The sequence below is a fragment of the Eupeodes corollae genome, chromosome 1 (assembly GCF_945859685.1).
Source record: "Eupeodes corollae chromosome 1, idEupCoro1.1, whole genome shotgun sequence".
In the NCBI taxonomy this organism is placed as follows: Eukaryota; Metazoa; Arthropoda; class Insecta; order Diptera; family Syrphidae; genus Eupeodes; species Eupeodes corollae.
In genome coordinates this window covers 191,035,455-191,050,503 of record NC_079147.1, presented here as the reverse complement: position 1 = coordinate 191,050,503, position 15,049 = coordinate 191,035,455, and positions in this window count along the sequence as shown.

The following is a 15,049-nucleotide window of genomic DNA, read 5'->3' as shown; positions in this document are numbered from 1 at the left end:
CAAACATGAGCTCCATAGAAAATTTGTCACTAGAGGATTTCACTAAAATTCTTGATGACCGCTTTTAAAGCTTGGCAACAAAACAAGATCTCGAACCCGTAATTTCAGAAGTAAAACATCTGCGAAAAAGCAAAGACTTTAGAAACGAGATGCGATCAGCTCGAGAGGCATTTTGAAGTTTTTGATCTGCAGATGCGAGACTGGAACATCATATTTCATCTTCCGATCACAAAATGTGCCTCCAAAACACCTGTAACGGCTTGATAAATTGCCCAACTCCGGTAGCTTTCGACCACTACCAGGAGCTCAACACCAAGGCCTCAAATCGGCGTTCGCACCGTGTCAAGTTGGCAAATGGGAAATTAGCACGGAATATATTAAGTCAAGGAAAAAAACTTGCAAATACTGGCATTTCCATGCACAAGGACTTTCCAGTGGGAATGCGCCGAAGGAGAACAATTTTGCTGAAGCTAAAATGAGAAGTGAAGCATTGAAGCCCGAATCTCAAAATCAGCCTGTTGGACGATAAATTGCGCATTGATGATCATTATTTCTACTGGAACGAAGAAACTGGTTTATTATGTGGAAGGTCGGATAGATTAAGTGTACTTTTTTCTAAATATAAAATTAATTTGCGGCGAGAAAACTTTACAAATCAAAACAATAACCATGAAAAGTCACGAATATGTCATCAATCAATTCTCTACCGCCATCAACATCTCAAATGGTATACAATATTGGTATCGGTAATGTAGCGCATCGAAATGCAGATCATGTAAAGGCAGCCAGAAAATTGAAAATAAAATTAGTTATAAAAAAATTAAAATTTTAAGCTATAATATCAATGGATTATCAAACAAAAAAATATATTGTGATTTTTTCAACTATGTCAATACTTTTGAAATATTTTTCCTTTTTGAAACGCATGTCATGAAAAAAAACCAAAAATACTTCGAAGACTTCTTCACGGATTATGAGCTATGATGGGTAGAAGCTGCAAAAAGAAATGGAGCGACAAGAGTTAAAACATCGGATGGAGCACTATATGAGTACAAAAGGACGATATCAACAATGCAACACAATTTCAAGGAAATGGAGGATCTATAATATTTAGAAATTATGATAGATAACAAAGTTATAAATGTATTGCCTGTTTATATTAACTGTTCGCTTTGGCAATCCGATTTTGCAAATTTACTTAAGGCTATGCTAAAGTTGGGAGACAAATATAGTATTCTCGTTGGCGATTTCAATGCGCGTACCGGACAAGAACGAAATGATACTGGAGCTAATGATCAATAAATTAAGGGATTACTGCTTTAAGTGCAACCTTACGGTAAATCTCAACAAATCAAAAACGATGCTCTTTCAGAGGCTGCAAATGAAAAATGGTACTATGGTGAAGATTTAATCGAAAATGTCAAAGAATACCAATACCTTGGTTTTACTGTAACGACCAACCTGAATTCCGAAAAGCACCTTGAGAAAAAGCTATCGGCTTCTAAAAACGCTGTTGGTACAATATGGCAAAATATTTACGGAAATTCGGATCTCTCTTTCAGCACCAAATATCGAGTTTTTACCGCAACGTCTTAGTCCATCATGTTGTATGCGGCAGAATCACGGGGCTGGCACCCTTCGGAGACTACTGAAAAACTCCTCCAATTCTTTTTAAAACGACAGTTTCGTCTACCGAACACAACTCCAAACTATATGATTCTTATCGGAACTGGGTTATCACCACTGTACCTAAAATCGCTTAGATTACATTTCATTGTTAAACTGATGAACAGCCATACCGATGAAATTGCTAGGAAGATTGCAGTATCAGTCATAAGGTCCCAAAGTCCATGAAGAATGGAAAAATTTAGCAGACTCGTATGAAATAACTTTCAGCTTGACTTTGGAAAATGTTAAAGAGTGGAAACCTTTTCTCCGTAATTTACTTTAAAGCCTTCATTACAAAGCAAGGGAAGACAACATAGAAAAGGCGAGAAGCTCACTTTACAGAGAAATATATTCAAAACTCCAATATGATTTACGACAAGGCAACTATTTCAATGACAATTTTAGCTGTGAACAAATATCTTTCCTGTTCCGAGCTAGAGCAGAGTTGTTATCTTTGAACTTCATACCGCACCGCAATGACTTAGCTCTGATTTGCTCCATGTGCAATACCAACGAAAGCGAAAATATAGTTCATTACATCGCAAAATGTCCAATTCTGGCAGAAATCCAACGACATATATGGCAACAAAATATTTTAGAAGAAGTTTATCTTCTAGCGATTTTAAATGGGAAAAACTTGCAACAACTAGCAAAATTTATTAAAATAGCAGTAAACTATAGAAGAAAAATAATAAGTGAAAGCTTTTAAATTTAGATTAAAAAATCAATTAATTTACAAAATTCAAATATAAACAGTAAGCAAGGATATCCTCTGGCTGACGGCCCCTCTGGCAATTCCTTATAAGATTTAAGTCAATTAAACATAATGATTTTGTAAAAATGTTCTTGATAAATCAATAAATCGATCTATCTATCTATCTTAAGAATTGAACCGAAAAGTTAACAAGTCCTTCCAATCGTATTATATAGCCAGAGCCTATTCATATATAAACAGTCTTAAACACTAGCTGACAAAATAGTAAAACTTTTATAGATCTTGACAAGAATTAAAAGAAAGCTAAATGATCCAACAGAATTCAGAACTATATTGGAAACAATCTCCCAGCAAATGACTTAGTTTCAAAATACACTTAACACATTTTAAGCTGAAATTCTTATGGAAGGTAAAACATACAAATCATTTTGAAGGCCACCACTTTATTTATTTAAAATGCTTAAAGCAACTCAAAATGTTTACCTGAAGCCGAAGCATCTTGTTTAAACATTAAATCTTTAAAACTCTTCACTCAAGTTTGTTTTTTTTTATTTTCATTTTTACTTATTTCCGCATGCACCTATACGAAGCAAAATTTAAGCGTATATAATTTTTCACCTTTCGATATTAATAACTCGCGTTTGGAATTCTCATGTTCACGTTTCAAAAAGAACTTATTTCTATTTTTTCTTGCACAACACCCCAGATTTATCATCAGTATGTGTACAGTACAGTACATGTTAAAAAACATACAAGTCTGTGTATATGTATGTGAATATAAACCACCTACAATCACCGAATATAGAATATAAAATTTTAATATAAAGATTGATTACCCTTTCTGAGAAAGATTCAAATATATTACCCTGATGATGAAGAAGAAACACACTGACATACATAAGGATAAAAATACATATACAAACCTAAAAATATATGTAGAAGGAACAACACAGGGTATACCCAGGAATCAGGATACTTGTGTGTTAAAAATTTCATTACTTTTCCATCCAATAGGTAACGTTATATGAGAAGTTATAAGGAAGCTAAAAAGATTCCTTCTGAACAAAGTGCAGCAATTTCATTTCAAGCTCTCTGGAACTCCTTTTCCTATATGGGAAAGGGAAGGGAACTTATATGAATTATGACATATTTTTCTTTGCCTCATGCTGTGAATATCTCGCTCTCTCTCTTTCTTTCTCAAAATCTCTGTTATATGCTTGCTTTCGACTTTTTATAAAGGATAACATGTAAATATCCTTGGAAGGTACACGTAACTTACATACTACTACTACTATTCCTACTACACTTTTGACTATATGGAAATTATCTTCGGTACACGTTTTTCTTAAGTCAATTTGATGAGCGGTTCATGGGAAGCTAGCTGGCTATAGAGAGATACGAGTATAGACTCTTCTGTTGGATCTAATGTGGAATAAGTGGAAGAAGTCCTTGTTGGAAATGAGTTGAGTAGTATGACAGGATAACATAGAGTCTCTAATAAATGACAAATATGCTGTGTTCTGATGCAACGTAGATAGAGAGTCATACTATAGGACTCTATAAACGAACCTTATCTATAAACCTACCTACATCATACATACATTCAACTTATACTTGCATCGAACAAGAGGATATATCTTCTGATGATGGTTTATATGCCATGTGCAAAGGATATATTTAAGCTACAAGGCGGAAAGTAGTTTCTCCTCTCATCCGATATAGTGATATCAAAATTAATTAACTGTAATCAAATTATCCTCTTTGCATGCAAGAGGAGAGACAGCAGACATAAGATAGACAGCCTGGAATTCATATAAGTGGAGATATATGCGGTTTTGATTATCTTATATAGACCTTATATAGATACTTATTTATATGTATATTTATCAAATCTGCACACATACATATATGTAGTTAAACACTGTGTCTTGTGCAGAAAATCAAGGATACGACCATCATGTATATTATTGTTGATAGAAATGCAAAGATAATTTCGAGACGAGTTGCACTTATATTTAAATATAAACGAATGGACATAAAACATAGGGGGTTTGAATTCAAGTTCGGATGAACACCGGAGAATTCAGAGTAAGATGGATAGTGTAGAGTTTGAAAATAATGCGAAAATATTGAACATTTATAAACATTTGATTGTTTCAATTTAATTTTCAAAGTGGCTATGGTAGAAGACAAATTTTGACAAATTTTCTAGTTTTCCATTACTTGCAGTGCATTTAATTGAATTTAGTCGAATTAAATATTTATAAATTGTAATATTATTAAGTTAAAATAATTTACAAATAGAAAATGAAAAATTACTCAAAACTTCTTTACCTAGGAATTAAATATGAAACCTGATTTTGATGATAATTGGGACAACATACAAAAATCCAATTTAGAAATGAAAGTCTTTTTTGTTTGCCAACAAAATCAACAAAAAAGATGTTGATCTGAAAAACTTCAAATGATATTTTTTTAAGCCATCACTATTCAAGAAACTTTAAAAAGTATGCAATCCAAAATTGAAGTTTAAGTTATTTTCTGAACAGGTATTCAAGATGTGATCAACTTAGTTTCAAATTAGTATTTTATAAGAAATTTTACAGAATGTGCAAAATAAATGGTTTAAGTCATTTAAATGGTGTTGAATATGAAAATGAAGAATATATATCAAAAAAGTGGTTGCACTGGTTCTTATTATAAGTCGTGTTTTTATAGGCTCTACCTTTTCCTTTTTTTTCTTATATAAATCGTGTTAAGATATTTGTAGTGGTGTTAAATTTCACTGAATAAGTGAACTTTATTTTGCTTTATTCAATAACTTTATCAAATATTGTGTTATAATAGCATTTTAATCAATTTCAATTTTCTTGAATTTGGTGATATTTTGTTTAAAACTAAAGTTGCTACAATAAAAACTGCCAAGAGGGTGCTAATAATAATCCTCTATTTTCCTGTTTCGGATCCTGTGGTAATCTTTACCATGCAAAATGCGTTGGTTCAACCAACGCTTTCATTGAAAAAATAGCCAATTCGAAATTTTCTTACTGGTACTGTTTAAAATGTCTTCTTTTAAGGCTGACATTTTAAAACTTTCTAAAGATTTTGAAGAGCTACTGAAGTCTTTCAACACTGCAGTTTGCAAATTAAATGCATACTCTGTAATCAACATCATGGTCGATAGTTCTGCTTCGACTAATGATTTGGCACAGCCTATTCCCACTACTTTCTCTTCTACATGTGAAGATATTCTCTCGCAATCAGGTTCTGGTGTTAATAACACAGAAAGTGTACCTGAGAAAAAAAAGAAAAAGTCTAAGAAAAGAAGCCGAGAAAACTCTGAACTTACTAGAAATTCTACCCCACCATCAAAATGAACAAATATCAACATCACCCCAATACCTACAGATCCCACCGGAACTCCCATTATACCTCAAATTGTTGCCTCAGATTTAGATTCCAATAGTGACACCGTTACAGGAACTGTAATCAACAACGTCATCTCTATCAAAGCTGTCTGGAAACCAAAAATAATTTGTATAGGTATCTCGTCTGGACCCAGTTACTACGCCAGAAGATATAACTTCCCACTTAGTATCTACCAAGAGCATACCTTCCAGCTCATCTATCAGGTGTACTAAGATCAGTAAACCAAAAAGCTTTGTTTTCTCTTTTAAATTATAACGAATCCCACTTACTTTGTTTCTATTTGCAACCCAAATATATGGGCCGTAGAGACTTTAGTCAAAGAATTTACTCAAGTCAAAAACAGGGTTTTTCTTTGAAAAACAAATCAAAAAAGTTAACAGTATTGCGCTCTTCTACCAAAACGTAAGGGGACTTCGTAGCAAGACTACTGACATTTTTCTTAACTCCCAATCATTTCCACACGACGTATTCGTTTTGACAGAAACGTGGCTTTTCCGACACAGAACTTTTTAGTCAAGAGTTCGAAGTTTACAGAAACGATCGTCATATTGGTAATGCAAAGGATTTAAGTGGAGGTGGTCTCATAGCGGTAAAAAATACATATTTCTCTTCTTCTGTATCTTTTCCATTTGTATTATCAATTGAACTGGTATGTGTAAAGATAATGGTACAGACTAAGACTTTTTTCATTTTAAACGTTTACATTCCTCCAAAAAGTTTGGAGTCTGTTTATAACGATCTATCCTTGGCATTAGACTATCTTACAAATTTGTCCAGCTCTGACACCAATATCTTACTTTTAGGTGATTTTAATTTACCACACATTGACTGGATTTCATCCGAAGATGAATCCAGCCTTGAAGCCTCTCCTTCTTCTTCACAAATGGAGCTATCTCTTCTCGATAAAGTCCTTCTTACTGACTTACAGCAAACAAGCTGTATTAAAAACTCAAAAAATCGAATTTTCGATTTAGTCTTTTCTTCTGACGCTATTAGTACTCTTGTTCTAGAATCTAGATCAGGAATTACTAATATTGACAAATATCACCCCCACTTGCACATTTTTTTTTGACTTAAGTAATCACCTTACTGAACACAGTAATTCCTTTGATTGCTTATATCATTTTGACTTCAGAAGAGCCAATTTCCAGCAGTTTTCTGAAGATTTAACCATTTCTTTAATTGCTGAAACTATAGCATTTTCTAACATTGACGAAGCAGTTTTAACTTTTTATAAGATCCTTAATTATTGTTTTGATAAAAATGTACCCATAAAGAAATCAAGAAATACAAACTTTAGCCACCCTTGGTACACGAAAGAATTGCGTTTACTTCGTAACAAAAAAAATAAAGCATTTAAAACTTATCTCAAAACTCTGTCTGCAATCAACTTCTCTGCTTATGTTGAGATCTTTAATGAATTTGAGTCTCTTTCTAATTTTTTTACGCTTGTTATGTTACTGATATGGGCACCTCTTTGAAAGAGAATCCTAAAAAATTTTGGAATTTTGTAAACTCAAAGAAAAAATCAGATGGCTTTCCAGTTAACTTCACTTACAAGAACCTTTCGTTAGATAAAACTTTTGATATCTGTAACGCTTTCGCAACGAATTTCCGTGAGTAATTTATTAATAGCCCTCAAGAAGTTGATGAAGTATATTTTCATAATCTCCACATTTTTTCGCAAACTATCTGTAATCACATACCTGTGATACAGAGTACGGTCCTTGATCTTTTATCTGCGTTGAATGATGACTTCTCAGCCGGTCCTGATGGTATTCACCCGATAGTACTAAAAAATTGTAATAATGCTTTAGTTGAACCCCTTACGTTTTTATTCATACTTTCTCTAAATACAGGCAAATTTCGCAATACATGGAAGAAGTAATTTCTTACACTAATTTTCAAGAAAGGTAACAAGTCGGATATAAGCAACTACAGGCCCATTGCAAAACTTTCTTGCATTCCTACAATTTTTGGACAAGTTGTTTGTGAAAGCGTAGCATATTTTAGTAAAAATATCATTTGCGAACAGACACATGGTTTTGTGAAAAAAGATCAACCGTAACTAATTTCCTCACATTTTCAAACGCTTAAAAACAAGGTTATGAACTTGATTGTGTATACACTGACTTTTTGAAAATTCTGCAAGGCATTTTCCAGAGTCATAAATATGCTGATTAATTTAATATTGAATTCAAAGCTTTTTTCTATAAGCTCCTCTTTTCTTATTTTCCTAAGCACAAGAATACAGTCATCTTACATTTATCAATACTTTCGATTTCTGAGGCCTCTTTAACCCGACAATATTCGAAAGCTGAAAGAATTTTTCAGTTCTGGTCCTGATGGAATAAAATTATTTATGTTGAAAATTGTGTGTCTTATGTTTCGTATCCATTCTTTCTTTTTTCAGCGAGTCTTACTCCGAACCTAACTCAAGTCCATAAATATGTTTTTTAAATTTAGTAACAAATTATCGAAATTTAAGGATAATCCCTAAATATTCTGTTAAAAGTTATATGTGAAAACCAACATTGATTTAAAAATAAAAAATCTACAAAATTGTATTTATTTCAGTTCTTTACTTTTTGTTTATATGTCGATTTCATTTTTACAGACTTACAACTTTTTCGTAACGTGAATTTTTTCAATTTAAAGTCACTTTTGGTTTACCTCAAGGGAGTCACTTTGGTCCATTTTTGTTTATTTTATTTATTAATGATTTAATTTAATTCAATATTGCAAATCTATGTAGAAATTTTCTAATTAGGTTTTTATTTTTTTGTTAAAAAAAAGTCTCTATCCGATTTTTAAAAAAAATTAAATTAGTTCAAACCAATGTCTTAAAGCTTTGAAAAGTTATTTGAGTCGATAATCAATTTTTACTAACTTTTATTATTTTTTTTCGATTTTCCTCAAAATTTTACCACATATTAAAAACGTTATTTTGGGGTTGCACAGAACCATTTTAGAAATAAAATTATTTTGTATTCGTAAAATTTTCGAGGTTAATAATTTTTTTTAGTTTTTTTGATTTATAAAAAAACGGTTGATTGGATTTTTTCCAAAAAATATACTTGTTTGTTATCACGTTACAATATATTATATTACATTTAATTAAAGTCTCTCGCTTTTTTGGTTCGTAAAATATTTAGGGTTAATCAAAAACCAGGACCGTAAAGCTGGAAACATCAATGATGGGTTGATTTAGGGCTCTTTTTGGGCTCCTAATTAGCACAAAATTTAATAAATTAAATTCCCTCATCATCAAGTTTTTGTAATTTTGACCTAAAGTTGTTTTTTGTTTTGGCTTTGTAAGTTTCTTATCCAGCAGTGAAAGTATAATTGCAGCAGATCTTATAAAGACATAGAAGACTTCAAGTTGATTTTAGGCCTTTGTTCCTGCTCCGTTTGAAAACTATAAGATGCCTCAAATTTCCGCCAATATATTTTCTTAAAACGCTTATACTTATTTTTTTTAGTGCAGTATGTTTTTTCTTACGACATATAGGAACTTAATTTTAAGTTTTTGCAGTCGAACTCGAGATGACATTTGGATAGCAGAGAAGTCGAAGAAAAAGTGGGTCCATTGATTCCGTCTATCTGTCGTTACCCCTACAGACCATTGAGTTGATTGAGTTCAAACTTTAAAATTACGGTTTTAAGAGGTTTTGCGTTTTATTTGTTGTTTAGGCTAGAAATAGCAATGGTCCCCATTCCATTTTTGTTGGGAAAAAAATCAAAAATTTTAATTGTTTTCAAAAACGAACAGAGAGATTTTTATTTAATTTTCTCTAACTTTTTTTTTCTTGACATGGCTTTTTTCAACAAATAAATATATTTTTGTCTTTCTTCTGAAGGTTACCCTTCATAGAACCGTTATGTTTTTTTTTTTTTTAAGTTTTCTCATGAACTAATGAACAAGCTCTTATACTGTCTTTGTAATATTTGATTATCAGAAAATGACATTCATGTTTTTCTGGATTTTTAAATATATTCATTTTTTTGTTTTAAATTCTATATCTGAAAAAAGGGTTAACATTTCTTTACGAAATTCAAATGTTAAATTAATTAATTAAAAAAATAGCTCCAACGATTTTCGAAAAAAAATTAGTATTCAAGTTTTTCTTCTTCGTTTTGAATGGCACTAAAATTTATTTCTTAACTTATTTTGCGAATGCGTTTTAAAATCTTAAAATATATTAAATATTTTTGAACAGGCTCTTCGGATATTGAAAAATTTCGTGTGAACCAGTCGTGCATTTTTTTTGGCAACACAATGTTAATTTTTTTTTTTCTGTAAATTTTGAGCCAAGTAAGTTAAAATTCCAGCAGCTTCTTTTAATATGTTCGTCAAAGAAAATCCTTTCATCTTTTTGCATTTAGATAGAAAAGTTTCTGTAACGATAATTTTTCACTCATTTGAACAGTTTTTTTTCACCAAGATCTGTCTACGTAAATCGTGTGATATGTTTCCAAATGATTTTTCACAACTTCTAATGCTCACTGCTTTCTTCACGTCTACCGAGACCTGTTTGAAAATCTTTTAAATTAGTTGGTTAGTTGAGGTTTCGCAGATTTACATGAAGAGATGAACAAAATAGATTGCTGAAAAAAATTTAAATATGTTCATGAAACTATGATGAGCTAAGGAGTATTCGTGACGTCTGGTCTTAGCAATGACCAAATGGTTTGATATATTAAACTGTGGTTAGGCTTAAATTGTTACAAACTTAATGTTCTTTGAACATGGTGGAGGTTATTTTTGTCAAAGAATTAGTTAAAGACTTCATAGTAAATTATTTTGTCACTGGCATAAATAACCACTTTTTTTTATTCCAAAAAAGGATAGGTTTTTGTTGTTTGTTTTCTCTTTGATTTTTTTCCTAGTATTTTGTCAAAATAATTTTAATAAGTTTTCTAACTAAAGCTTCGTCCCTTTAAATTTTTCGAAATCCTTCAATTTTTTCTACAAAATGTTTTTTGTATCGCACTTTTGTTCTTGTGTCTGCTTACGAAAAAGTTGTGAAAATTTTGTATAGTAAAACATTAAATTAAAACTTTCCTTCAAACCAAAATAAATTTAAAAACGCCGAAACTCATTGCTATCACATTTGAAATAAAATCTACCATATCCACCTAAATCCCATCTTTAAACTTGAACCCATCATTTAACCGAGAAAATTGTCAAAATAAAAGTGAAGAACTTTTCCCTCATAAAGAAACCCAAGTAATAGTTGTTGTTCTTGAAGAAGACACATTTTCACATTCACTATACAGAGTGATAAAATACGTTAACAAAGCCATAAAAATGGCAAAGAGGAAATAGACAACCAAACAGGAAGTAAAATAAAACAAAGTCTTTTTCCAAATGCAAAAAAACCCATATCGCATTTTGCTTTATACTTTTCAATGTATTTCAGGCGTGAATAAGATATACAATAGAAAGGGGGTTTTGTCGCCCCACTATACCCAATTTACTTACCATAGCACCTATGAGCTGGGTATAGTCAGCTTAGCTGTAGCTTCAAGGATCAGGATCACAGATTAAGAATATTCCGTTTTTCCTGAGAAGCAGAGAGAGAAAGACACACACATTCACACAGTGAGAAAATTTTTTAATTAGAAAACTTTGTGTACCATATCGCAACACTTCACACTACAACACTTTTTCTTCTTCTTCTTTTTATTTTATTTTACTTCCCTCACCACTCCCCACTCAACGCTCACCCTGACCCTCTGTTTACTCTTCAAGTTTTCGGTGTGAGCTTAATTTACACAATTTTCCTTGTGATGATGGCGGCAATATGGCAGGGTGATGCTTAAAACACCCAACACCAACGCTAACGCAACGATCCACAGCACACTGGCACACACATCCTTTGGCGTCCTGATAAAAACCATCAAGGATTAGCACTGAAATCCCCGTACATCTTAATCTGCTTTTTCCAATGGCAACCCCAAATTGGAGAACCCAAAAAATAGGAAAGCCAAGGACCTTTCAATAGGCAGAAGCATCAGAACCAACTGAAAGTGATGGTGATGTCACCCAGCAAGGGGTTGACTGACAGGCGGCAAGCAGGCAGAACAGGCAGGGTAGAGAAGGGTATAAGGATAGGGCAGCAAAGGGAAAACTATTTGTTCAAATATTTTTGCGAAATTAATTAAACTATTTCAAAAAGCAGTTAAGTGGTGTGGTGACAACATGCGTTAGGTATTCTCTTCCCTGGTTGCCATTGGATCTTGATGTAGATGTGAAGGTATAGATGAATAGATAGATGTATGTGGATAAAAATAAAATGCTCGGAAAAAAGGACATGAAAAAAGGGATTTTTTGATTTTCTTCTGTCTCACATTAATTCGAGAATATGATTTTCAAGCAATTTCCATGTTTAATTGTATTGAGAGGAAATATATGTATATACATTTTGCAAAAGGATAAGACAAGCAAGGATCAGGAGACGAAATGTTGATAAATTGACGGATTGTAGGTATACATTTTTTTTTTGTGTTTTCAAGGACTTTTGACTTTTTGGGGATAAAGCCAAAGCATCATATAGAGGAGTGTTAAAACTGATAGGATGAGTGTTTTTTTGTTTTTGTTTTGAATAGTTCCAGCCACTAATTAAGTAATTTGAGAGATTAATTTGAGAAGGGTAGACATGGAAACGAAAAAAGGAACAACTAGCTATAAGGATGACTTTTGATTGAGAAAAAAGAGAATACTTTTAATCTAGGATTTATGGAAAGTCATTAAAGATAAAATTATTTAAAATTAAAAACTATTTTTAACTTTATCTTTAAGGTTCCTTCCTTTTGAGTTTGAGAACTTGAACTGGAATTAGGTCAATAGTGTGATAGTGTGTGCATCAGATTTCTTCGTCGTTCTCAGGAAGGACATTCAAGGGGATAATATTAATCATATTATGTAGACACAGTGTGAGCACTAGAAAAGAGAGAGAGGGGTTGAAAGGAGGTTTCGAACTCCTGAATATTGCAATGGCTGGGAAAGACAAAGTGTGTCAAGGCATTCCACATTCGTGTAGTACGGCTAAAGAACGAATCTCTATACTTGATAGTACGGCCGAACTTGTGCTAGAGGGTATATTGATGAGCATTTCTAAAAGTGCTAGTATTACGTTTGAATTGTTTAATAATTTAATTTTTTAAATATTTTTAATGTTATTTATGTTTATATTTTACGATTTTATTGAATTTTAAAAAAGTAAGTTTACATTAAAATCTTATTAGTGCTCTAACAATTTTTTATTGAAGATTAAAAGATGAAAGTATAATCGGTTATTACAATTTGTGCAAAAAGTGATAGTCTTAGAATTTTCTTTACATATAAATTTATCGCAAATATCGCAAACTAAACCTGTCTTATTATCCGTTTTTGGACATAACTGACATCGGCTTCTTTTTGTTGTTTTCTTTCTTGTATTGTTTTCCGTCTGAGTTAATGAAGAAGCTTGTGGATCGTTTTGAGATGCACCTCGTGTTTTTTTTTGCGATTTCAAGGGAAAAAGGGGCTCGAGGTAGAGTTTTTCATGTAAGGAGTAACAATGTGCATACCCAGATTTTCAACACAAAGTAACGTCGCTTAGCAAGACAGTTTTCTTCCCAGGCATGGTTAGCCGATTTGAATAAAACAAAAGCATCGTAAGCTGATATATTCACCATGTTACAGAACACCACTTGGGGCCATCGCTTGGTTTTTCTTTTGCAAGTGAAGCAACTTACGGCTTTGTCCAATGTTGCTACACCACCTTTACACTTGTTGTAATCTAATATTATTACTGGTTTTTTATCTGTGCGATCACTTATTCTCGAGTCATGATGAAATGTGCTCAGAAGATTTATAGCTTTATTTTTTTTTTTTGGAATATAGGACACGATACCTAGTAGTATCCTTGGTAAAGGCAAATTTTATGAAGAAATTTGTCGTCCTTTTACGTTTACAGTTTCTGGTGGCAGTTCTGGTTTTTTTTTGCGTATTGTTCCAACCAGTGTAATCTGTTTCTGCAGCAATATTTGTCCCAGTTGATAAGACGTGAAAAAGTTATCGGTCGTTAGATTATGCTCCTTTAGGCCTACAACCAAATCAAGAACTACACGCATACCTTGATTTCTTTCCGGTGTACTTCCAAGTTCTTTGCCTGTTATGGTTGAATGTTCAAAGCATAAATAACTCGTTGCAGAATCACAAAGTAACCAAAACTTGATTCCGTACTTCGCAGGCTTTTATGGAATAAACTGTCGAAAAGGACATCTCCCTCTAAATGCTACTATTGTAACATTTTCAGATGGGTTATAAAGTTTCCGCAAAATCTCAACCCAATGATTCCAAAATTCACGTATAGGAGCAAATTTGTCTAACAAACGTCGTTCACTTCGAGTTTCTCTATTGTCGAACCTGATAACTTTTGACAATTTTTTTGAATGTTTTTAGTGACATTTGTCGCAAATATTGGCCTTCCTTTTTGAGTGTCCCACAAACTTTCAGAGCTTTCGTTATTCGATTGAAAAACACCAGCAAGTAAAAGAAGTCTAATGAATGCAAACTAATCCGTCCTATCAATGTCAGTCCACTCTTCACCAAATGTGCGTTTACCTTCCATGTTTGTAAAAGCCAATATCATACGTACCAAAGGAGGTGGAAAGAGAATAACTCGAAGCTTGAAATTTCTTCTGCTGTGATTCTTGAGGACGAATAACGTGTCAATCCTGGCAACAAGTTTATAACGTTTTCCCTCAAGACTCTTCCAGCAATGTTTTCAAAGGGCTTTTTAGTATAAGTTATTAGGCCCTTTTTGAATTTATCATTTGGCCAGGATCAGATGCAATTTCACCCTCACTAGAGCTGCTGTCCGATGAATCAGCTTCCTCAACAAGGTCTTCGAATTCCGAAAATGATTCATCTTCATCCGAAACTCTCAAAGAAAATTCACTTTCACTATCACTCATTTTCAATAGGAAAAAATGAGTCGAACTTGCAAAGTCAAACTTGCAAACAAAAGCATTGCTATTCACTAAATGTCAAAAACAGAATTCTATAAAAGCCCCGTTAGAAAACCAATGCAAGTGCACAACAATTACTGAGAACAAATAAACAAGGAAATCTAATTGACACTCTATTTATACAGTAGGGTCAATTTTGACCCGAGGTCCGCGAACGTAAAAAAGTCTGTACGTCCTAAAATAACAAATATTTTTATGAATTTATAAGTTAATTAT